Source organism: Rhinolophus ferrumequinum, chromosome 7 (assembly GCF_004115265.2).
Source record: "Rhinolophus ferrumequinum isolate MPI-CBG mRhiFer1 chromosome 7, mRhiFer1_v1.p, whole genome shotgun sequence".
Classification (NCBI taxonomy): domain Eukaryota; kingdom Metazoa; phylum Chordata; class Mammalia; order Chiroptera; family Rhinolophidae; genus Rhinolophus; species Rhinolophus ferrumequinum.
The window spans coordinates 98803026-98830421 of NC_046290.1; the positions used below are offsets into that span (position 1 = coordinate 98803026).

General features: G+C 38.9%; 1 pseudogene; it reads left to right on the plus strand.

Moving 5' to 3' along the window:
• Positions 1-27396, plus strand: part of LOC117024655 (ATP synthase subunit g, mitochondrial-like) — a 70228-nt pseudogene that overhangs the window by 30281 nt on the left and 12551 nt on the right.

Here is a 27396-nt window from a genome sequence, read left to right on the forward strand (position 1 = left end):
AACGTCAACTACAAGTTTGTATGTATATGTATGTATGTGTATATGTGTGTGTGTGTGTGTGTGTGTGTGTGTGTGTGTGTGTGTACTTACAAGAAGCCGAGTACAACATTAGGAATAGAGACAGTGGAAATGTAATGGCTCTGTGCGATGTCAGAGGGTTAGTGGATGGGGGCGGGGGGTTCACACAATGTGAGGGATATAAAAGATAAACGTCTAAGTATTCCTTTGTCTTGTGCACTTGAAAACTAATAAAAAAAAAAAAGATAGGGGAGCTGAATGAACAAGAAAACAAGACCCGTATACATGCTGCTTAGAAGAGATTGAAAGTAAAGGGATGGAAAACGATAATTCATGAAAATGAAAACAAATCAACAAACAAAAAATCTGGGGTATAAATACTTATACCAGACAAAATATACTTTAAAACAAAGACTATAACAAGAGACAAAGAAGGACCTAGTGATCCCATCCTGGGTATTTATGAAAAAACCCAAAATGCTACTTTGAGGGGACATGTGCATCCATATGTTCACTGCAGCATTATTTACAATGGTCAAAAGGCAGAGCCAGCCTGGTTGTCCCTAAATGTATGAATGGATAAAGATGTGGTGGTACATATATACAGTGGAATATTACTCAGCCATAAAAAAATGAAATTATGCCAATTGTGACAATATGGATAGACCTAGAGGGATTGTGCCAAGTGTAGTAAGTCAGACAGCAAAAGCAAATGTCATATGATTTCACTTATAAGTGGAATATGAAGAACAAAATAAACAAACAAATGAAACAGAAACAAACTTATAGATACAGACAACATTTTGCTGGTTTCAGGATGGAAAGGGGGTTGGGCATGAGTGAAAAAGGGAAAGGGATTAAGAAGTACAGATGGTTGTTACATAGTAGTCATGGGGATTTAGAGTATAGCATAAGAAATATAGTCAATAATATTATAATAACTATGTATGGTGTCAGATGGGTACTAGATTTGTTGGGATGATATTTGGTTGGGGGTAGGGTGAAAGAGGTGAAGGGATTAAGAAATACAAACTGGTAGATAAAAAATAATCATGGGGATGAAAGTATAGGGAATATAATCAATAATATGGTAATAACTATGTATAGTTCCAGGTGGGTACTAGTCAAAGGGATCACTTCTTAAGTTATATAAATGTCTAACCACTATGCTGTACACCTGAAACTAATGAAATAATATTGAATGCCAAATTCTAACTGAAAAATTTAAGGAAGATAAAGAGGAAAAAGAGGTTCAAAATTCCAGGTATAAAACAAATAAGTCATGGGGATGTAATGTACAGCATAGGAAATATAGTCAATAATATTATGATAGGATGGTACAGTATCAGATGGTTGCTGGACTTATGGTGATCACTTCTTTAGGTATATAAATGTTGAATAACCATGATGTACACCTGAAATTAATATAATATTGTAGGTTAACTATATTTTAATTAAAAATCTTTAAAAAGAAACAGAAAATACATATACACAGTATAAGGCTCTAATGAGCCCTGAGGATAAGAATAGCTGGTAAGGTGTAAAATTATGAGCAGAAATTTCAGTAGAAAGGCAGATTTTAGAGTTCAAGTCTCCCCAAATTAGAGGAGTTTTAACAAAGCTCTAAAAAATCCTTGCCATAGAATTAGAAGGCACATTCCAGGACTACAGGCTATATCTCAGGACTAAAGGCAAAATTAAAATAGACCCACCCTAACAAAGCCTAAAACCAACACTCTGAAAATCCAGAAGATCTGCTGGATCAACTAGAACAAAACTCAACGTCCTTCAAAGAAAGATAACAGAATCCAGACTCTTTTCATTGTGCTGCTATACCAAAAAAAAAAAAAAAAAAAAAAAAAAAAAAAGCCACACATGTGAAGAAATAGGAAAATGTGATGACAAATCAAGATTTCAGAAAAGCAGTCATTTTTTTTGACATCGTCAAAATGGCAGCGTGACATGAGCCTCTATAAATCTCCCTTGGAATTTACAACTAATCGAACAACTATAACTCCACAAAGGACTCGCTGCATAGCAGACAGGCAAGATGAAGAGGCCCACTACTGAATTCACCTAAAGGTGGGTGAATCGCACGAGCCGGGGGAGGAGGGAAGGGAGAAGTGGAGAGACGGACGCAGACCTAGCTCAGTTCTCTGAGCTTGCTGCATCCCAGAACTACCACAGTTGTGGGAGAGGGAAGAACTCGGATTGCTAGGGCTCCATTTATGGCCCACAGAGCTGAGGGGACAGCATATAACACGGCTGAAACCCAACGTTCACGGCAGAGACCTCGGAGAAAAGACTGAGGGAAGAAAGCTGAAAACGATGGTTTAAGACCTCACTGCTGAGCAGAGAATGGAAGACTTAGGCACTGAGACTAGTCGACCCCTCAATACCTTCCCAGAGCTTGCCCCGCCCCCACCTGCCCTGTGCTAGAAGTGGAACAGTAGCAGTGTCAGATCAAAAGAACAGAATATTTGATGCTCTGAGAACTGTGGACCGCAGACACAGATTCGCAGCCCAACTAGTTCCAGCAAAGGGAAAGGAGCTGTGCAAGCAGGACCGGCTGTGGTGGAGGTCGCTGCCATTGCTCTGGGCCACCTCTCACAACTCAACACCCCCCTCCCGGCCCCACCTATATGGGCGGATCCCTGCAGGAGTAATCAGAACTGCTGAAATACATGGGCTCTGAATCTGGTGCAGGAAGAGCTTTGGAACTTCAAAAGCTCTCCACATACCCACACGAGCACTGCACACTGTGACCCAGGCAAACTATTAACAGAGGAGAAGCCCATCTCCCAGGGTTTCCCCCATTGGATGAGAAGCAGAGAAACAGCACTACTGTGTGAGAGAGAAAAAAAAAGACTGCATTCGGAGAGAAAATAAAACATTGTACCATCAAGTACTGGAAAACAAAAGAAAGATCTCTTCCTATCAGACTATTGCAGAAGCCACTCCTATAGATGTCTAGGAAGAGAAATAATAAATCAGTAATGGCCATGAATAACGAAGGCAACAAGACAGCTCAGAAAGAAAGTGAAAAGTCTCCAGAAAAGGATCTTAAATATATGGAAATAGGTGACTTAAATGACAAAGAATTCAAAATTGGAGTTTTGAAAAAACTCAACGAGATGCAAGAAAACACAGAAAGGCAGTTCAATGAACTCAGAAACACAATCAAAGAACAACATGAGCATTTTACCAAAGAGATTCAAATTCTGAAAAGGAACCAAATAGAATTTCTGGAAATTAGAACTCAATAGAAGAAATTAAGAATGAAATATCAAACTTTCTTTTACATAAACTTAAGGGTAACCACTCAAAAAAAAATCCAGAACTGAAATATATACTGTAATAAAAGAAAAAACAGAGGGAAACATCATAGAATACCACCATACAGAAATAATAGACAAACAAAAAGGCAAATTAAACAATGGAGACACAGCCTTACCAGAAAACTAAATATAGAATGACAGGAAATCCTCACATATCAATAATCAACCTAAATGTAAATGGACTGAACTCACCAATAAAAAGACACAGAGTAGCAGCTTGAACCAAAAAACTAAACGAAACCATATGCTGTCTCCAAGAGACACATCTCAGCTACAAGGACAAGCATAGGCTCAAAGAGAAAGGGTGGAAATTGACACTCCAAGCAAATGGTATCCAGAGAAAATCAGGTGTACCGTACTGATATCAGATGAAACAGACTTCAGGGTGAAAAAGGTAACAAGAGACAAAGATGGATATTTCATAATGGCAAAGGGTACTATACAATGAGAAGACATAACAGTCATCAATATTTATGCCCCAAATCAGGGAGCACCAAAATATACCAAGCAACTACTAACAGAACTAAAGGGAGAAATTGACCAAACAACAATTATACTAGGGGACTGAAATACATCGTTGACAGCTATGGATAGATCTTCAAAACAGAACAAAATTAACGAAAGAGCAGCCCTAAATGACACATTAGATGAAATGGACATAATTGACATATATAGACGACTTCATCCTGAAACAACAGACTATACATTTTTTTCTAGGATACATGGAACATTCTCAAGGATAGACCATGTATTGGGACATAAAATCAGCCTAAGCAAATTTAAGAAGATTGAAATCATACCAAGCATATTCTCTGATCACAAGGCTTTGACATTGGATATCAACTGCAAAAAGAAAGCAGGAAAAAACACAAATACATGGGATTAAACAACATACTTTTAAAGAACGACTGGGTCAAAGAAGAAATTAGAGGAGAGATCAAAGGATACATAGAAACAAAAGACAATTAAAATACATCCTACCAAAATTTTTGGGAGGCAACGAAATCAGTTTTAAGAGGGAAATTTATATCACTACAGGCCTAGCTCAAGAAACAAGAAAAATCCCAAATAAGTAACGTCATGTTACACCTTAAAGAACTAGTGTAGAAAGAAAAAGAAGAACAAATGAAACCCGAGGTCACCAGAGGAAAGCAAATAGCAAAAATCGGAGAAGAACTAAATGAAATAGAGAACAAAAAGACTATAGGAAAAATTAATGTGCCAAAGAGCTGCTTCTTTGAAAAGATTAATAAAATTGACAAACCCTTGGCTAGACTCACTAAGATAAAAAGAGAGAAGACACTAATTAACAAAATCAGAAATGAAAAAAGGGGAAGTTATCACGGACACCACAGAAATACAAAGGATCATCCAAGAATACTATGAAGGACTATATGCCACCAAATTCAGTAACCTAGAAGAAATGGACAAGTTCTTAGAAACATATAGCCTTCCAAGGCTGAACCATAAAGAACTGGAAAATCTAAACAGACCCATCACCAGTAACGAAATTGAATCAGTCATCCAAAACCTTCCCAAAAGCAAAAGTCCGGGACCAGATGGCTTCATTAGTGAATTCTACCAAACCTTCAAAGAGGATCTAGTACCAATCCTGCTCAAACTCTTCCAAAAAATTGAAGAAGAGACAGTACTCCCTAACTCATTTTATGAGGCCAACATTACCCTGATACCAAAACCTGGTAAGGACAACACACAAAAAAAAGAAAACTACAGACCAATATCTCTGATGAATACAGATGCAAAAATCCTAAACAAAATTCTAGCTAATCGAATACAACAATGCGTTAAAAAGATCATTCATCACGACCAAGTGGGGTTCATCCCCGGGGCACAAGGATGGTTCAACATCCGCAAATCCATCAATGTAATACATCACATACACAAAATAAAGGACAAAAATCATATGATTATATCAATTGATGCAGAAAAAGCATTTGACAAGATACAACATCATTTATGATTAAAACACTTAATAAAATAGGTATAGAAGGAAAATACCTTAACATAATAAAGGCCATATATGACAAACCCTCAGCTAATCTCATAATTAATGGTGAAAAACTGAATCCCTTTGCACTACGTTCAGGAACATGACAGGGCTGTCCCCTATCACCTCTGCTTTTCAACATAGTGTTGGAAGTCCTTTCCAGATCAATCAGGCAAGAAGAAGAAATAAAAGGCATCCATATTGAGAATGAAGAAGTTAAATTATCACTCTTTGCAGATGACATGATGCCATATATAGAAAACCCTAAAGACTCCACCAAAAAGCTATTAGAAACAGTCAACGAATACAGTAAAGTTGCTGGCTGCAAAATCAACATACAGAAGTCCATTGCATTCCTATATACTAACAATGAAATCTCAGAAAAAGAAATACAAAAACTATTCCTTTTGCAATTGCAGTAAAAAGAATAAAATACCTAGGAATAAACTTAACCAAGGGTGTGAAGGACCTATATGCTGTAAACTATAAGATGTTATTGAAGGAAATTGAAGAAGACACAAAGAAATGGAAAGATATTCTGTGCTCATGGATTGGAAGAATCAACATAGTTAAAATGGCCATATTACCCAAAGCAATATACATATTTAATGCAATCCCCATCAAAATCCCAATGACATTTTTTAAAGAAATAGAACAAAAAATCATCAGATTTGTTTGGAACCGCAAAAGACCCTGAATAGCTACAGCAGTCTTAAGAAAAAAGAACAGTGCTGGAGGTATTACACACCAGGCTACAATAATCAAAACAGCATGGTATTGGCAGAAAAACAGACACGTAGATCAATGGAATAAAATTGAGAATCTAGAAATAAAACCACATAAATATGGACACATAATTTTTGACAAAGAAGCCAAAAACATACAATGGAGAAAAGACAGCCTCTTCAATAAATGGTGCTGGGAGAATTGGATAGCCACATGCAAAAGAATGAAACTGGACTGCTATCTCTCATCCTGTACCAAAATTAATTCAAAATGCATCAAAGACTTAAGCATAAGACCTGACACAATAAACTGCATAGAAGAAAACATAGGTACTAAACTTATGGACCTTGGGTTCAAAGAGCATTTTAAGAATTTGACTCCAAAGGCAATGGAAGTAAAAGCTAAAATAAACAAAGGGGACTATATCAAACTTAAAAGCTTCTACACTGCAAAAGAAACCATCGACAAAATAAAGAGGCAACCAACTGAATGGGAGAAGGTTTTTGCAAACAGTGCCTCCGATAAGGGGCTAATATCCAAAATATACAAGGAACTCATGAAACTCAACAACAAAAAAAACAAACAACCTAATTGAAAAATGGGCAGAGGACCTGAAGAGACATTGTTCCAAAGAGGACATACAAATGGCAAATAAACATATGAAAAAATGCTCAACATCACTAATCATCAGAGAAATGCAAATAAAAACCACAATGAGATATCACCTCATCCCAGTCAGAATGGCTATCATCAACAAAACAAATAGTAACAAGTGTTGGAGAGGCTGTGGAGAAAAAGGAACCCTCATACACTGTTGGTGGGAATGCAGACTGGTGCAGCCGTTATGGAAGGCAGTGTGGAGGTTCCTCAAAAAATTACAAATAGAATTACCATATGACCCAGCAATCCCTCTCCTGGGTATCTACCCCAAAAATCTGAAAACATCTACACATAAATACACATGTGCTCCAATGTTCATTGCAGCTTTATTTATGGTGGCCAAGACATGGAAACAACCAAAATGTCCTTTGATAGATGAATGGATAAAGAAGTTGTGGTATATATACACAATGGAATATTATTCGGAGGTAAGAAAAGATGATATAGGACCATTTGTGACAACATGGATGGATCTTGAGAGTATAATGCTAAGCGAAATAAGTCAGACAGAAAAAGCAGAGGAGCATATGATTTCACTGATATGTGGTATATAAACCAAAAACAACAAAAGAACAAGATAAACAAATGAGAAACAAGAACTCACAGACACAGACAATAGTTTAGTGGTTACCAGAGGGTAAGAGGGGAGGGGGGTGGGAGATGAGGGTAAAGGGGATCAAATATATGATGATGGAAGGAGAACTGACTCCAGATGGTGAACACACAAAGGGATTTATAGATGATGTAATACAGAATTGTACACCTGAGATCTATGTAATTTTACTAACAATTGTCACCCCAGTAAATTAAAAAAAAAAAGAGAGAGATATTTCTAAAAACTCTAAAAAACTTTTCTGTAGGTATAAAAATATGGATTCTAAGTCTTCAGAAAGCATTGTGGGGCTGGTCTAGTGGCACAGGTGGTTGGAGCTCCGTGCTCCTCACACCAAGGTCGCCGGTTCAATTCCCACATGGGCCAGTAAGCTGTGCCTTCTACAGCTAAGATTGTGAACAACTGCTCTCCCTGGAGCTGGGCTGCCGTGAGCAGCGTGAGCTGCCGTCAGCTCCTCTGTGGTGCTGTGAGCTGCTGTGAGCTGCCATGGACTACCATGTGCTGCCATGAGCAGCCGGCAGCCAGCATGAGTGGCCGGCAGCCATCGTGAGTGGTCAGCAGCCGGTGAGAGCTGCCGTGAGCTGCTGTGAGCGGCCCACCGACTCCCAGCGACCAAATGCCTGGGGCGGAGGGAGCGCAAGGCTCATAATACCAGCATGGGTCAGGGAGCTGTGTCCTATACAACTAGACTGAGAAACAACGGCCTTGAACCGGAATCGGAGAGGGTGGGGTTGGCGCGGTGGAAGAAGGGAGAAAGAAAAAGCATTGTGTCATTATTTCATTAATGCTAACTGAAGGGATGGTGGATCTGACAACCAGTGAAATTTTGGGCAGATGAAATCCGCAGGCTGGCTATTGCAGTTGGCACACACAAGAGAAAGGCAGGGCTACTGCCCAGCCTGATCCTTGAGGTTGTACCTGAATTTGTGCCCTCTCTGCCTTTGCTTACCATTCTTTGCTGTGGGCTTTATACTTCTCCTGGGCCCCACTGAGCATAAGGTCTCCCCTATCCCAGCATCTCAGACCAAGGCTGCAAATCCTGCAGCGGTTATACCCAGCATCTCTGGTCACCCTAAATCCCTGCCCAGTGTACCCCTCTCCTTGTACTTTTTTATGATCATTTCACAGGGAATTTAGGGTGTAGGAAAGGCAGATGGGGGTTAGTCTGACATCTTAAACAAGAACACCTTGTACTTTTCAAGAAATAAATGGTTTTGATGCTATACAAAAACGAGAAAGAAAACTAGAACTCTGATATCAAAACCTAAGAAAAAAAGCAAAAGAAAAGAAAATTCTACCCAAACCTCATTGACAAATGTAAAATAAAAAATAATGGCAAGCCAAATCTAACTATAATTAAGAGTCATGGGCGGACAGGTGGCTCAGTTGGTAGAGCACGAGCTCTGGGCAACGGGACTGCCGGTTCGATTCCCACATGGACCAGCAAGCTGTGCCCTCTGCAACTAGAATGAAGTCAATGAGCGGCCACTCAGCTCCCGAGTGGCCAGATGGCTCAGTTGGTTGGAGCATGGGCTCTGAACCACAAAGTTGCCGCTTGGACTCCACAACTCCCACAAGGGATGGTGGGCTCCACCCCTGCAACTAAAATTGAACACTGCACTTTGAGCTGAGCTGCTGCTAAGCTTCTGGATGGCTCTGTTGGTTGGAGTGCGTCCTCTCAACTACAAGGTTGCCAGTTCGACTCCTGCAAGGGAACTAGAATGAAGTCAATGAGCGGCCACTCAGCTCCCGAGTGGCCAGATGGCTCAGTTGGTTGGAGCATGGGCTCTGAACCACAAAGTTGCCGCTTGGACTCCACAACTCCCACAAGGGATGGTGGGCTCCACCCCCTGCAACTAAAATTGAACACTGCACTTTGAGCTGAGCTGCTGCTAAGCTTCTGGATGGCTCTGTTGGTTGGAGTGCGTCCTCTCAACTACAAGGTTGCCAGTTCGACTCCTGCAAGGGAACTAGAATGAAGTCAATGAGCGGCCACTCAGCTCCCGAGTGGCCAGATGGCTCAGTTGGTTGGAGCATGGGCTCTGAACCACAAAGTTGCCGCTTGGACTCCACAACTCCCACAAGGGATGGTGGGCTCCACCCCCTGCAACTAAAATTGAACACTGCACTTTGAGCTGAGCTGCTGCTAAGCTTCTGGATGGCTCTGTTGGTTGGAGTACGTCCTCTCAACTACAAGGTTGCCAGTTCGACTCCTGCAAGGGATGGTGGGCTGCACCCCCTGCAACTAACAATGGCAACTGGACCTGGAGCTGAGCTGTGCCCTCCACAACTAAGATTGAAAGGACAACAACTTGACTTGGAAAAGTCCCAGAAGTACACACTGTTCCCCCAATAAAGTCCTGTTCCCCTTCCCCAGTAAAATCTTAAAAAAAAAAAAAAAAAAAAGAGTCATGGTCACCTGGTTTATCCCAAGAATACAAGACAGTTGCACATTAAGATATCTACTATAATGAAAAGCCACAAAAACTAAGTCCAGTAAAAAAAAAAATCGTATCACAATTTCAAAGACGCCTCAAAAGACCTATGCTATTTAATACTTAGTCTTGGTAAAACACAATAACTAAAACTAAAAGTATTCTTCTTTAGCATGGTAAACATTTCATATCTTAACTCAACAGCTAACAGTATAATTTACAGTATAAAACACTTTTGACAAGGGTATTTCCATAAAATCAAGAGTAATAGAAAGATACCAGCCCGCATAATTACAATTTTACAATATTGTAGAAATTCTGACTGATGCAAAATTATTTTAAACAAAGGACTAAATATTAGCACATATTGTTAAATACCTAAAAAAAATCCAAATATGTCAAAATTAAACTCTGAAAATTAACAAGAAAATTCAATAAAAAGGGAAGAACTTTTTAAATTAATAAGTTTACCTTTTAGAAAAAAATAGAAAGTGGGGAGAAAACCTACTCAAAATGATAACAGGAAAATATCTAATATAAATGTAACAAGAAATTTCTCTGAGATTTTTAATAGCATAGAGGTAGAATATATTTTTTTATGTAGAATTGTCTTTAAAGGTTTTATTTTGACTAAAAAGTGTTATGCAGACTCTTTAAAAAGTCAAATAGCTCTACAAGACTCTTCCTACCTCCCACACCAAATTCCCTGACATATGGCTACTTTGTGATTTTTTTTGGTTTCGGGCATTTTTACAGACTTTTCACAATGGAAGATGAGGATTTTTTTTTCATGCCCTCTTCTCACCATTCCCACACACCTGTCCCATCCCCATGTTCACAATATGCTGATATCATACCTGGGAGTAAATCACTGTTCCATTTACACGGGTATTCCCTTCACATATTATGAATTATTGTCCTTTTCGAAACAATTCCTGTTTCCCCTGGAGTTAATACATTTCTTGGTTTTTTAATTGTACATTAAAAAATTAATAAACTATTTCTTAGAGAAATTTTAGGTTCATAGAAAAATTGAGTGGAAAGTACAGAGAGTTCCCATGTACCCCCTCTCTGCCTACACACACACACAGTTTCCAGATTTTAACATCTTGCATTACTGTGGCACATTTGCTACAATCAATGAGCCAATATTGGTACTTTAGCAGTAACTAAACTTGGTGGTTTACATTACAGTTCATTCTTTGTGTTGTATATTCTATATGTTTTGACAAATATATCCATCATATCAGTACAACATAGAATAGTGTCACTGTCCTGAAAAACCCTATGCTCCATTTATTCATCCCTTCTTCCCTCCTTCCCTTCCCCTGGAACTCCTGGCAACCACTGATTTTTCTACTGTCTCGTTGTGCTTTACAATATACTTAGCATTAATTCAAAACTAAATGCTCCTTCATTTGCTCCTCATATTACAATGCAACAGATATTTGTCAATTTCATATTCTTGAAAAACTCTCTGGGTGTCTCCCGACCTGTTCCCCTGCAGACCTGTTGCCCCCTGGCCCTTGTGACAGGTGACAGTGTGGGTTTCCCTGTTTCCTGGGTCTCAGGTGTTCCTGTTTCAAAGTTTCCTTGCTCATTTTGTTGTAATGCATTCTCCTGTAACACTATGAAAGAGGGTGCTTGGGCAGGGGGGTTGTATTTTGAGAACACTGCATGTCGGAAAATACCTTTATTCTCCCTTCACTTTAATTGGTTGCTTGTATTGCATAATTACTATTTTATAGTGTTGTGAAAGTTCTGACTGATGCAAAAAGACTTGACACGGACTCAAAATGTATAACCACAATAAATAAGATAATAAATAACTTCACATATTTATCTAAAAAGTGCAAATATGTCAAAAATAAATCTGGCTTTGAAATTTGATGTTTAGAGTTGTTATGAATTGTATTGTGTTTTCCTGAAAATCATACATTGAAGCCCTACCCACCACCCAATGTGACTGTATTGGAGTAGGGTCTTTGAGGAAGTAATTAGAGTTAGATGAAATCATACAAGGGTTGGGTCTTAATCTGATAGGACTGGTGTTCTTATAAGAAGTGGAAGAGACTCCAGAGAGCCCTGTTTTTTGTGTGCATGCACAGGGGAAAGGCCACGTGAGTACACAGTAAGCATCAGCTGATGAATGAATGAATGAATGAATGTCCATGATGTGGGTCTATTTTCATTTGTGTCTTCAATTCTAGGAAAAATTCTGGAACTTTCATTATATACACCCTTTTTTTCCCTCTGTGCTCTATCTCTAGAACTTCCATTATTTAGACATTGAATTTTTTTGAGTAGTCTTTAAATTTTCTTATTTTTTTCTCTCCTATTTCCATTTTCTTTTGGTCTGCTTTGTAGGATATTTCTTAACCTTTTAAAAATTCTATAATGACTTTGCTTTGTCTTTCATTTTGCTTTTAATTTCTAGGTGTTTTTTTTTTTTAATTAAAGTTTATTGGGGTGAAAACTGTTAGTAAACTTACATTGGTTTCAGATGCACAATTCTGTAATACATCATCTATATATGACATTGTGTGTTCACCACCCAGAGTTAATCACCATAAGAAAAGATGAAATAGGACCATTTGTGACAACATGGATGGATCCTGAGAATATAATGCTAAGCGAAATAAGTCAGACAGAAAAAGTCCAGAACCATATGATTTCACTGATACGTAGTATATAAAACTGAAAGCAACAAAGGAACAAGACAAACAAATAAAGAAACAAAAACTCATAGACACAAACAACAGTTTAGTGGTTACCAGAGGGTAAGGGGAGATGGGGGTGGTAGATGAGGGTAAAAGGGATCAAATATATGGTGATACGTGTTCCTTTATGCTCTGGATGTTCCGTGTGTGCGCTCATGTGCGTTCACGTGTGCAGCATTCCGTTTTGTTCTTGCTTAATGAGCGTATTACTATGCTCTTACTTCTCTGAGATTATTAATGATTATTCTTTTTAAAGTTTTCTTTTTCCTGAATTGTCTGTTTCCTCCTAGGTACTTGTTGTTTGTTTGTCTGCATCATAATATTTCATCTTAGAGCATTTCCTGAGACATCTGATATGCCTTGTTGTTCTACTCATGTTCAGGAGTTGAGGGCTAAGAAACTGACTGGAATCTGTGAACCCTCAAAGTATGGCCTAGCATGGGAGGTGGTCTGACAGGGCCATTTCATTGGAGATAACTTTGTGTCAAGATCTTTAAGTCTTTTCCCTGGGCTTGTATGGCTCATCTGCAGGAAGTTGTCTGCAATATTGGATCTTAAGTAAGGGAAGAGAGCTGGGGTGGGTCTCTGCATATAATATAAACATTCATTTTATTTCCATACAGTTCACCTGACTTCAATTGGGCTTCTGTTCTCCATCCACCAAAGCCCATACCTGCTTCTCAGGTAATAAACCTCTGTTCTGCTACCAGGATGGAGGAAGGACGTGGCAGGCTGCACAGCAGCATTGTAGTAAGGTGCTGAGGATCCATCTGCTTTCATTTTTTTAAATCACTTTCTAATTTGAAATAATTTTAAACTTAATTCCAAAGTGTTAAAATAGTGTCAAGAGTTCTTGTCTATGCTTCACTCATCTTACCCTGATGTTAACATTTTACATAACCATAGTGTAATGACCAAAACCAGGATAGAAACATTGATAAAATACTATCAACTGACCGATAAACCTCATTTGGATTTTACCAGTTTCATATGCACGCAGGTGGATTTTTCTCATGTTTACTTCTATGAATTTTATAATATGTATATATTTATGTAACCACTAAAACAATCAGTATATAGAAAATTGTCACAACCTCAAAAAGCTCCCTCATGCTATCCCTCTAAGATAACACTGTCTCCTAACCCTGGCAAACAGTACTCTGTTCTCCAACACAATATTTTGTCATTTTACAATATTACATAAAGGAATCATACAGTATATAACCTTTAGATTGGACTTTTTTTTGCCATATTTCACTTAACCGTTCATCTATTGAAGGACATTTGGGTGGCATACAGGTTGTGGCAATTACAAAGAAAGCTTCTATAAATATCTGTGTACAGGTTTTTGTATGAACATAAGTTTCATTTTTCTTGGGAGTAAATTGCTGGGTCATATAGTAAGCATATGTTTAACGGTTTCCCTGAGTAGCTATATCATTTTGCATCCCTATCAGCAAAGTATAAGAGTTCAAGTGTCTTCACATTCTCACCATCACTTGGTTTTATCAGGATTTTTAAATTTTACCAATTAGATATGTAGTAACATCTGATCAAAGCTTTAATTTGCATTTCCCCAATGGCTAATGATATTGAACATTTTCATGTACTTATTTTTTATCCTTAGGAGGTAGGACAATTAGGGTCACAAACTCATCCTAGAAAAAGCGCTCCATACCTCATTGCTGAATATAACGATAGTCACCTTTGAAATACTCCCCTTGGGAAGCTATGCACCGACACCAGCACCTAGTCCACCCTTCAAAGCAATTTTGGAACTCTATCTGCAATGGCCATCAGAGCGGTCATCATATTACACGTGATGTCCTGAATGTTATCAAAATGTCTTCCTTTCAATATTTCCTTTATCTTCAGGTAAAGAAAGAAGTCATTGGGTGCCAGATCAGGTGAATAGGGAAGGTATTCCAATACAGTTATTTGTTTACTCGCTAAAAACTCCCTCACAGACAGTGCCGTGTGAGATGGTGCATTGTCGTGATGCAAGAGCCCTGAATTGTTGCTGAAAAGTTCAGGTCATTTTCATCTAACTTTTTCATGTAGCCTTTTCAGCACTTCCAAATAGTCAACTTGGTTAACTGTTGATACAAATTCATAATGAATAATCCCTCTGATATCAAAAGAGGTTAGCAACATCCTTTTGACTCTTGGTTTGGACTGATGGAACTTTTTTGGTCCTGGAGAATTGGCTGACTTCCATTGTGCACTTTGACGCTTTGTTTCAGGGTCGTATTGGTACACCCATGTTTCATCACCAGTGATAACACGGCCCAAAACATTGTCTTGCCTCTCCTAAAGGTCTTGGCAAACTTTGACTCTCCTTTGCTTTTGTTCATTGGTGAGCTCCTTCAGGACCATTTTTGCACACACTTTTCTCATACCAAGATATTCCTGTTTCTCTGCCAATGTTTACTTGGTCTGTTATGCTTCTCACAGTCAGCTGACGATTTTGATGTACAATTTGATTAATTTTTGCAATACTTTTGTCAGTTCTGCTTGTTACTGGCCACACTGATCTCTTCATCAGGGACACATTCTCTCCCCTCAGAAAAAAATTTAACACATTTGTACAGTGCCGTTTTCTTCATGGCTTTATCCCCATAAACTTGGACTAACATGTCCTTGATTTCACTTCCACTCTTGCCAAGTTTAACAAAACATTTAGTATTTATTCGTTGTTCTAATTCAAGGTCAGACATTCTCACAATAGCACACAAAAACACACAAAACCAATAATGAACACCACTCAGCAAGACACCCCCACATGTCGACATGAAGACAGCTGTGAGACACTGATATACCAATGTTATGAAACCTCACCGTGTTGTTTGTACAGTGCTGCCAATGTAAGTGCATGGCGGCAAGTTCGCGAACTTCAATGTCAGACTTCGTATATCCTCTATGGTGAAATGGCTATTCCAGTCTTTTGTCCATTTTTAAATTGGATTGTTTTCTTACTTTTGAGTTTAGAGAGGTCTTTATATATTCAGGATAAAAGTCTGTTGGATATTTGACATCCAAACATTTTTTTCTAGTCTGTAACTCTCTTTCCATTCTTTTAACATTATTTTCACAGAACAAAAGCTTTGATTTTGGTGTAGTCTAATGTATCTTTTTTCTTTTATTGATTGTGCTTTTTGTGTCATGTCTAAGAAATTCAAATATCCTCACGTTACAAAGACTTTCTCCTATGTTTTCACACAAAAGTTTTACTTTTGGATGATGACGTCATAGGAATGGCGGCAGCGGGGCGCACTTTCTGAGTTCTCCTCCAGATCTTATTACAAACGGGACCTATAACCCATCAAAGAACTCTTTGCTCATCACACAGAACAGCTAAGAGACTCGTGGAAGGATTACTTGAAGGTGTGCTAATTGGTTGAGCAGGGGAAGGAAGGAAGGGAGTGGAATGAAAACACGTGGGCCGGCGGTGGCACCCGCAGTTCCGGCACTCATGGGATCCCAGGGCGGAACGGAGAGCACAGAGACCAGGAGGTGGGCTCTTTCCCTGCGTCCCACGGCTGATTTCTACCGCTGGGAGGGCGGCCAGTGGGCCCTAGGGCAGACAAAGAACACAGACTCCATACCTGGGCCCATCCCCCCGGCTCCTCCAATCCTATCCCCGCCCTTCCAGAGACTTAAACTGGACCCTGAACTGAGGAGTAGTGGCAGATTACAGAGGAGCCGTAGTAGTGCTCAGGTTCTGGGAAGACTGACAGGCAGCCCTGACCAAGGGAAGAGGCTGGGAAGAGTGTGATTTTGGCTGAGCTAGAAGAGAAGAGACTCCTCCACCCCCAGCCACCACCTTTTCTGGCCTGCCTGGGGTGGGGCAAGTGCAACTGCCGAGACACTCCGAGGGATCAGCAGTAAGCAGCAGACGCAGCTCTGGGCTTTCAGCATATCAGAAATCTCCCGCCCTCACCCCCCCATAAACACACACACTGAAGAAGTGCCCTAAGACTCAGGAGTACTGGACACGGGGCTGGTGGTGCTACTCTCAGTGTGCAGGCAAGGGCAGAAACTGCACTGACTTTGTAAAAACTATCATCCAGACCCCTCAGGCCCACGCATTTAAATCTACAGTCCCAAAGTCACTCTGGGCACCAGGTGACCGGCTCTGCCTGCGCAATAAGCAGGGGGCTCTTTGGTACAGCAGAGGACAACCTGGACATTACTTGGTGGGCTTAAGCCAAGACTGTCACTGCTTTTTGTTTTGCTTTGTTTTGTTTTGTTTTGCTTTGTCTTTATATCTTTGATATCTTTTCCTGTGTCGAGTGGGGGTTATCGGGTGTTTTTACATGTGAATGTATTTGATTTTTTTCTTTGTTGTTGTTGTTGTTGTGCTTGGTGATTTGCTTTGTTCTGAAACTGCCCTACCAGGGCCCAGCTTAAGAGGCACAAGATTCAACATATCCAGAGGCCAACTCCAGACCAAACCAGAGTACTACCGGGTTTGACCTACAAGTCACACACCCAGAGGGAATTCTCTGCAGGCACTAGAGCCCATAGAGGCCAAACCACATTTAAGTGGTCAACCCTCACGCAGCAGAACGCCCTGCGGTGGGCAGAGCCAAGTCTCACAACCAGTCAGCCTAGGAGTTAACCCCACCTACTCACAAGCAAAAAGCAATTAAAGATCTTCTTGAACAGGACAATATACACAACACAAGAGTCACCTTTGGAGCACACGCAGAGGAGAAGAACGATGTAGTGCAAGTCAAATATAAAGGACACATACTACATAAGATAACCTAGCAAGAACTAAGAACTCTAGGGGATCTACCTAATACATCAGAGCAAACACAGAGAGTCAGCCAGAATGGGGAAACAAAGATACACGTCCCAAATAAAAGAACAGAAGAAACCTCCACAACTGGAACCAAATGAAGCAGACGTAAACAACCTTTCAGAGACAGAGTTCAGAACACTGGTGATAAGAATGTTTAAGAGGCTTAGAGAAGACCTAAAGAATGATGTAGAAATCATAACGAACAACCAGTTAGAACTAAAGAACACAATTACCGAAATTAAGAACTCACTTGAAGGAATTACCAGCAGGTTAGATGAAGCAGAGGATCGAATCAGCGACTTAGAAGACAAGGTAGCAGAGATCACCCAAATGGAACATCAGAAAGAAAAAAAAGAATAAAAAACAATGAGGATGGCTTAAGAGACCTCTGGCATAGCATCAAGCGCAACAACATGTGCATCATAGGAATACCAAAAGGTGAAGAGAGGAAGCAAGGGATTGAGAACATATTTGAAGTAATAATGTCTGAAAACTTCCCCAACCTGATGAAGGAAACCAACATACAAGCCCAGGAAGTGCAGAGAGTTCCAACCAGGATAAACCCAAACAAGTCCGCACCAAGACACATTATAGTTAAAATGGCAAAGCTTAAAGACAAAGAGAGAATCCTAAAAGCAGCAAGAGAAAGACACAGGGTTACATACAAGGGAACTCCCATAAGACTACCAAATGACTTTTCTACAGAAACATTGAAGGCCAGGAGGGAGTGGCAGGAGATACTCAAAGTGATGGAAAACAAAGGCCTACAACCTAGATTGCTTTATCCAGCAAGGCTATCATTTAAAGTTGATGGAGAGATAAAGAGCTTCCCAGAAAAGAATAAGCTAAAGGAATTTCTTACCACCAAGCCAGCATTGCAAGAAATACTAAAAGGACTTCTGTAAATAGAAGAAAGATCAAAACAACCTAACTACAAATTTAAAAATGGCAATAACTATGTACCTATCAATAATCACTTTAAATGTAAATGGATTAAATGCTCCAATCAAGGGACATAGGGTGGCTGACTGGATAAGAAAGCAAGACTCTTGTATATGCTGTATACAAGAGACTCACCTCAGAACAAAAGACACACACAGGCTGAAAGTGAAGGGTTGGAGTAAGATATTTCATGCAAATGGAAACGAGAAAAGCTGAAGTTGCAATACTTATATCTGACAAAATAGACTTTAAAATGAGGAACATATTAAAAGATAAAGATGGGCACTATATAATAATAAAGGGATCGAAACAACAAGAAGACATAACCCTAGTAAACATCTATGCACACAACATAGGAGCACCTAAATATATAAAACAGGTACTGACTGACATAAAGACAGAGATCAAGAGTAACACTATCATAGTAGGGGACTTCAACACACATCTGACAACAAAGGACAGGTCTTCCAGACAGAAAATCAATATGGAAACAATAGCCTTAAATAATACATTGGACCACTTGGATTTAATCGATATTTTCAGAACATTTCACCCCAATGCTGCAAAATACACGTTTTTCTCAAGCGCACGTGGAACGTTTTCCAAGATAGACCATATGTTAGGCCACAAAACAAGTCTTGATAAATTTAAGAAAATTGAAATCATACCAATTGTCTTCTGTGATCACAATGCTATGAAATTAGAAATGAATTACAAGAAAAAAACTGGAAGACACACCAATTCATGGAGGCTGAATAACTTATTACTAAATAATGAATGGGTCAAGCAGGAGATCAAGGAAGAAATCAAAAGATATCTCGAGACAAACGAAAATGAAAACACGATGACCCAAAATCTACGGGATGCCGCGAAAGCAGTCCTAAGAGAGAAATTCATAGCATTGCAGGCCTACCTAAAGAAACAAGAAACATCACTAATCAACAGTTTATCTTCACACTTAAGGGATCTGGAAAAAGAACATCAAAATAAGCCCAAAGGGAGCACAAGGAAGGAGATAATAAAGATCAGAGCAGAAATAAATGAAATAGAAACCAGAAAAACAATACAAAAGATCGATGAATCCAAGAGTTGGTTCTTAGAGAAGATAAACAAAATCGACAAACCTTTAGCCAGACTCACTAAAAAAAGAGAGAGAGGACCCACATTAATAAAATCAGAAATGAAAGAGGAGAAGTGACAACAGACACCGCAGAAATACAAAAAATTTTAAGAAACTACTATGAGGAACTACATGCCAACAAATTTGACAATCTGGAAGAAATGCACAATTTTCTAGAGGCGTACAACCTTCCAAGGCTAACTCAAGAAGAAACAGTTCTTCTTGAGTTAGCCTTGGAAGGTTGTACGCCTCTAGAAAATTGTGCAAAAACCTGAATAGTCTGATTACCACCAGGGAAATTGAATCAGTAATCAACAATCTCCCAACAAACAAAAGCCCTGGACCAGATGGCTTTACAGGTGAATTTTACAAAGCGTTCAAAAAAGAATTATCACCTATTCTCCTCAAGCTCTTCCAAAAAATCCAGAAGGAGGGAAGACTCCCAAACACTTTTTACGAAGCCACTATCACCCTGATCCCAAAATCAGACAAAGACACCACAAAAAAAGAAAACTACAGGCCGATATCTCTAATGAACATAGATGCAAAAATCCTCAACAAAATATTAGCGAACAGAATTCAGCAATACATTAAAAAGATCATACACCATGATCAAGTGGGATTGATCCCTGGTATGCAAGGGTGGTTCAACATCAGCAAATCAATTAATGTGATACACCACATTAACAAAATAAAAATAAAAATCACATGATCATATCAATAGATGCAGAAAAAGCATTTGATAAAATCCAACGGCCATTTATGATAAAAACCCTTAAGAAAGTGGGAATAGAGGGATCATATCTCAACATAATAAAGGCCATATATGACAAACCCACAGCTAACATCATACTCAATGGGGAAAAGCTAAAACCATTCCCCCTAAGATCAGGAACAAGGCAAGGTTGCCCACTATCTCCGCTTCTATTCACCACAGTGCTGGAAGTTCTAGCCACAGCAATCAGACAAGAAAAAGAAATAAAAGGCATCCAAATCGGTAAGGAGGAAGTAAAATTATCATTATATGCAGATGATATGATACTATATAGAGAGAACCCTAAAGACTCCACCAAGAAGCTATTAGAGCTGATAGATGAATTTAGTAAAGTAGCAGGATACAAAATTAATATTCAGAAATCAGTTGCATTTGTATATACCAATAATAAAACATCAGAAGGAGAAATTAAAAAAACAATCCAATTTACAATTGCTCCAAAGACTATAAAATACCTGGGAATAAATTTAACCAAAGAAGTAAAAGATCTGTACTCAGAAAATTATAAGACACTGAAGAAAGGAATGAAACAAAATATAAATAGATGGAAACACATATCATGTTCATGGATAGGAAGAATTAATATAGTTAAAATGTCCATAATGCCTAAAGCAATATACATATTCAACGCAATTCCTATCAAACTACCAACGACGTTTTTCACAGAAATAGAACATATAATCCTAAAATTTATATGGGACCATAAAAGACCCCGTATAGCCTCAGCAATCTTGAGAAATAAGAACAAAGTGGGAGGTATAACAATACCTGACTTCAAATTATACTACAAGGCTACAGCAATCAAAACAGCATGTTACTGGCATAAAAACAGCCACATAGATCAATGGAACAGAATAGAGAGTCCAGAAATAAATCCATGCCTATATGGCCATTTAATCTACGACAATGGAAGCATGAACGTACGATGGGGTAAAGACAGTCTATTCAATAAATGGTGCTGGGAAACCTGGACAGACACATGCAAAAAAATGAAGCTGGACCACCTCCTTACACCATATACAAAAATACATTCAAAATGGCTTAAAGACTTAAACGTAAGATCTGAAACCGTAAAATACCTAGAAGAAAATATAGCAAGAAACTTCAGACATTACCCAGAGTAAGATTTTTACTGATATATCCCCTCGCGCGAGGGAAGTAAGAGAAAAAACAAAAATGTGGGATTACATCAAACTAAAAAGTTTTTTCACAGCAAAGGAAACCATCAATAAATCAAAAAGGGATCCTACTGAATGGGAAAAGATATTTGCCAATGATATATCTGATAAGGGGTTAATATCACAAATCTATAAATAACTCACTCAACTCAACTCCAAAAAAACAATGACCCAATTAAAAAATGGGCAGAGAACTTGAAGAGACATTTTTCTAAAAAGGACATACAGATGGCAAACACACATATGAAGAAATGCTGAACCTCACTAACCATCAGAGAAATGCAAATACAAACCACAATGAGATACCACCTCACCCCAGTCAAAATGGCTATCATCAATAAATCAACAAACAACAAGTGCTGGCGCAGATGTGGAGAAAAGGGAACGCTTGTGCACTGTTGGTGGGATTGCAGATTGGTGCAGCCACTATGGAAAACAGTATGGAGGTATCTCAAAAATCTGAAAATGGAACTACCCTATGATCCAGTAATTCCACTCCTAGGTATCTATCCGGAGAAATCCAAAACTCCAATTCAAAAATCTTTATGCACTCCTATGTTTATTGCAGCTATACACAATAAAGACTATACACAATAGCCAAGACATGGAAACAACCAAAATGCCCATCGGTAGATGACTGGATTAAGAAAATGTGGTACATTTATACAATGGAGTATTACGCAGCCATAAAGAAGAAAGAAATCTTACCATTTGCAACAACATGGATGGACCTAGAGAACATTATGTTAAGTGAAATAAGTCAGACAGAGAAAGATAAGTACCATATGATCTCACTTAAATGCAGAATCTAAAGAAAAGAATAAGTGAATGAACTAATCAAAAACATTTTTGGAGACAAAGAGGAAAAACTGAGGGTTGCTAGATGGGCTGGGGGGTGGGGGTAAGGGGGAAGGTGAGGGGATTAGAAAACAATCAGTAACCACAAGATGGCCATGGGGTTTTGAAAATTAATCTGGGGAACGTAATTTAGTGGTTACCAGAGGGTAAGGAGGGTGGGGGGGTGGGAGATGAGGGTAAGGGGGATCAAATATATGGTGATGGAAGGAGAACTGACTCTGGGTGGTGAACACACAATGTAATTTATAGATGATGTGATACAGAATTGTACACCTGAAATCTATGTAATTTTACTAACAATTGTCACCCCAATAAATTAAAAAATAATAATAATAAAATAAAAATAAAATAAAAAAAGATTGTTGCATCTGTATTCATCAGAGATATTTGCCTGTAGTTTTTGTTTTGTTTTGTTTCTTGTTTGTTTGGGTTTTTTTTTTTTTTTTTTTTTTTTTGCATTATCCTTACCAATTTTGGCATCAAAGTAATGTTGGCCTCTTAAAATGAGTTAGTAAGTATTGCCTCTTCTTCAATTTTTTTTGGAAGAGTTTGTGGAGGATAGGTATTAAATCATCTTTGAATGTTTTGTAGAATTCACTAGTGAAGCCATCTGGTGCTGGATTTTTGCTTTTGGGGAAGTTTTCGACGATTTTTCTTTTTTTTCAATTTTCTTACTGTTGTTCAGTCTATTTAGATTTTCCAGTTCTTCATGATTCAGTCTAGGAAGGTTATATAATTCTAAGAACTTGTCCATTCCTTCTAGGTTATGGAATGTGGTGGTGGCATATAGTCATAGTATTCTTGTATGATCATTTGTATATCCCTCATTTCTGACTGGTACTTTTTATGTTTTCTATCTAGATTTTTATATTTCTTGTCTCTTTGTTGAAGTTCTCATTGAGTTTATCTACTCTGCCCAAAAGTTCATTGAGCATCCTTATAACCAGTGTTTTGAACTCTTCATCTGATAGATTGCTTGTCTTCATTTTGTTTAGTTTTTATTCTGGAGTTTTGTCCTGATTGTTCATTTGGGACACGTTTCATTGTCTCCTCATTTTGGCTGATTCTGCCTATTTGTTTCTATGTATTAGGTAAATCTTTTACATCTCTCAGTCTTTGCAGAGTGGCATTATATAGTAGGTATCCTCTGGGGGCAGCATCTCCCTCATCACCTGTGCCGGGTGTTCCAAAGTTGTCTCTTGTATGGGTTGTGTGTGCCCTCCTGTTGTAGTTGAGCCTTGATTGCTCTTGGCACATTAGTCGGTGAGATTGAATCTCAGGCTGATTGGCCGTGAGCAATGTCCATGACGATAGAGGACAAACTGTTGTGTGGGGGCTCATCCCCATGGGATTCATTTTAGTGTGGTTTTAATGCCTGCTGAATCCATCTTTTGTGTGTATCATTGGTAGGTCTGATTAGGTAGAGCTGTGGCCTGAATTCCACCACTGCTTTTGTTGGTTCTGGTATTTCTTGGGAGGGAGTCTGGGGCAGGCCAAGTTCCGCTGTTGCCTGTGCCCTGACCAGAGCCACCTGGTCATATAAGCTACATATAAGCTACATAGTGATCTGCTGTTTGTTGCCACCTGTGATGGGCTTGGAGGCACCTAGGAGAGCTTAGGCTATGAAGCAAGGCAGGCTGCCACATGTGCCGGGCTGGAGCTGCTTAGCAAGAGGTACAAAGTATGCCAAGGACAGCTGCTGCTTGTTTCTGGTGTGTGGAGCTTTGAGAAATTTTAAGGAAGTCTTCAGCATGAACTGAAACAGGCTATTTCCTGTGGAAAATTTGGTGGAAGTATTTCAAGTTGGCCATGCAACTGGGTGGGGTGGGGTCTCAAGAAATCACCAGGGTGGGGTAAACATTGTCAGCCAAGTTAACAGAGGTCTCAGAATTGGCGGCCACCTGCATCTGCAGGCTGGGTTAGCGGAGGGCTCAACAAAGGAATAATCGCAACTACTAGCGCTTCAGTTCCCATAGTGAGCTGCCCCAACCCCTACTCCTCCAGCTCTAGCCCTGAAGCTAGTCAATTCATCTCCCCCCTGAATGTCCCTGGTGCTTTTCAAACTGATTCCCCAGTGCTAGAACTCAGAACGAGTGAGTTATGAGCAAGGAAGCCTGGGTGTGGGCCCTTTCAGACCTGCAGGGCCTAGGTCTTTAGCAGTTCTCTGTCTCACTTGGCTGCAATTTGCACTGGTTTTCACTGCCAGATGTTATGTGGACACCTCTTTCCAGCCCTGGAGCCCTTGGCTGGGCAGCTTAGTGTGGGGTTCGGACTTCTTGATCTTCAGTGGGTACTTCCACAGCTGAGATATCCATCTCATTTCTTACCTGCCACACTATGGATTTGGGGCCTCCTACTTCCATATCTTCACCCCATTTCCCAGTCTCAATGTGACTTATCCTTTATATCCCTAGTCATAGAACTTCTGTTTAGCTAGTCTTCAGATGTTTCTCAATGATGGTTGTACTGTAATTTAGTTATAATTTTGATGCGGTCATGGGAGGAGGTGAGAACAGCACTTAACTACTCTGCCAATCTTTTATTTTTTTAATTAATTGGGGTGACAATTGTTAGTAAATTTACATAGATTTCAGGTGTACAATTCTGTATTACATCAGCTATAAATCCCATTGTGTGTTCACCACCCGGAGTCAGTTCTCCTTCCATCACCATGTATTTGATCCCCTTTAACCTCATCTCCCACCCCCCAACCCCCTTACCCTCTGGTAACCACTAAACTATTGTCTGTGTCTATGAGTTCTTGTTTCTCATTTGTTTGTCTTGTTCTTTTGTTGTTTTTGGTTTATATACCACATATCAGTGAAATCATATCATTCGCAGCTTTTTCTGTCTGACTTATTTCGCTTAATATTATACTCGCAAGATCCATCCATGTTGTCACAAATGTTCCTGTATCATCTTTTCTTACCGCCAAATAATATTCCATTCTGTATATATACCACAAATTCTTTATCCATTCATCTATCGAAGGACATTTTGGTTGTTTCCATGTCTTGGCCACCGTGAACAAAGCTGCAATGAACATTGGAGCACACGTGTCTTTATGGGTAAATGTTTCCAGGAGAGAGATTGCTGGGTCATATGGTAATTCTATTCATAATTTTTTGAGGAACATCCACACCACATTCGATAACAGCTGTACCAGTCTGCATTCCCACCAACAGTGTATGACGGTTCCTTTTTTCTCCTCAGCCTCTCCAACACTTGTTAATATTTGTCGTGTTGATGATAGCCATTATAACTGGGGTGAGGTGATAACTCATTGTGGGTTTTATTTGCATTTTTCTGATGATTAGTCATGTTGAACATTTTTTCATATGTCTATTTGCCATTTGTATGTCCTCTTTGGAGAAATGTGTCTTCAGGTCCTCTGCCCATTTTTCAATTGGGTTGTTTGTTTTTTTGGTGCTGAGTTTCATGAGTTCCTTGTATATTTTGGATATTAGCCCCTTATTGGAGGCACTGTTTGCAAAAATCTTCTCCCATTCAGTTAGTTGCCTCTTTCTATTGTCGATAGTTTTTTTTGCGGTGTAGAAGCTTTTAAGTTTGATATAGTCCCATTCATTTATTTTAGCTTGTACTTTCCTTGCCTTTGGAGTCAAATTCATAAAACGCTCTTTGAACCCAAGGTCCATAAATTTAGTACCTATGTTTTCTTCTATGCAGTTTATTGTTTCAGGTCTTATGCGTAAGACTCTCATCCATTTTGAATTAATTTTGGCACATGGTAACAGATAGCAGTCCAGTTTCATTCTTTTGCACATGGCTTTCCAATTCTGCCAGCACTATTTATTAATGAGGCTGTCTTTTCTCCATTGTATGTTTTTTACTTCTTTGTCAAAAATTGTCCATATTTATGTGGTTTTATTTCTGAGTTCTCAATTCTATTCCATTGGTCTACGTGTCTGTTTTTCTGCCAATACCATGCTGTATTGATTATTGTTGCCCGGTAGTACTAGCTAAACTCAGGGAGAGTGATACCTCCATTATTGTTCTTATTTTTTAAGACTTCTGGGGCTATTCAGGGTCTTTTGCAGTTACAAACAAATCTGATGATTTTTTGTTCTATTTCCTTAAAAAATGCCATTGGGATTTTCATGGGGATAGCATTAAATCTGCATATTGCTTTGGATGATATGGCCATTTTAACTATGTTGATTCTTCCAATCCAAGAGAACGGAATGTCTTTCCATTTCTTTGTATCTTCTTCAATTTCTTTTTAAAATGTCTTATACTTTTCAGCATATAGGTCTTTCACATCCTTGGTTAAGTTTATTCCTAGGTATTTTATTCTTTTTACTGCAATTGCAAAGGAATAGGTTTTTTTATTTCTCTTTCTGAGATTTCATTGTTAGTATTTAGGAATGCAATGGACTTTTGTACGTTGCTTTTGTAACCGGCCACATTACTGTATTCGTTGACTGTTTCTAATAGCTTTTTGGTGGAGTCTTTAGGGTTTTCTATATATGGCATCATGTCATCTGCAAAGAGTGATAATTTAACTTCTTCATTCCCAATATGGATGCCTTTTATTTCTTTACCTTGCCTGATTGCTCTGGAGAGGACTTCCAACACTATGTTGAAAAGCAGAGGTGATAGGGGACAGTCTGTCGTTTTCCTGAACGTAGAGCAAAGGGTTTCAGTTTTTCCCCATTAATTATGAGATTAGCTGAGGGTTTGTCATATATGGCTTTTATTACGTTAAGGTATTTTCCTTCTATACCTATTTTATTAAGTGTTCTAATGATAAATGCATGTTGTATCTTGTCAAATGCTTTTTCTGCATCAATTGATATAATCATATGATTTTTGTCCTTTATTTTGTTTATGTGATGTATCACAGTGATGGATTTGCGTATATTGAACCATCGTTCTGCCCCGGGGATGAACCCCTTTTGGTTGTGATGAATAATCTTTTTAATACATTGTTGCATCCTTTTTGCCAGAATTTTGTTTAGGATATTTGCATCTGTATTCATCAGAGATATTGGTCTGTAGTTCTCTTTTTTGTGTTGTCCTTACCAGGTTTTGGTATCAGGGTAATGTTGGCCTCATAAAATGAGTTAGGGAGTACTGTTTCTTTCGATTTTTTGGAAGGGTTTGAGCAGGATTGATATTAGATCCTCTTTGAAGGTTTGGTAGAATTTATTAGTGAAGCCATCTGGTCCCAGACTTTT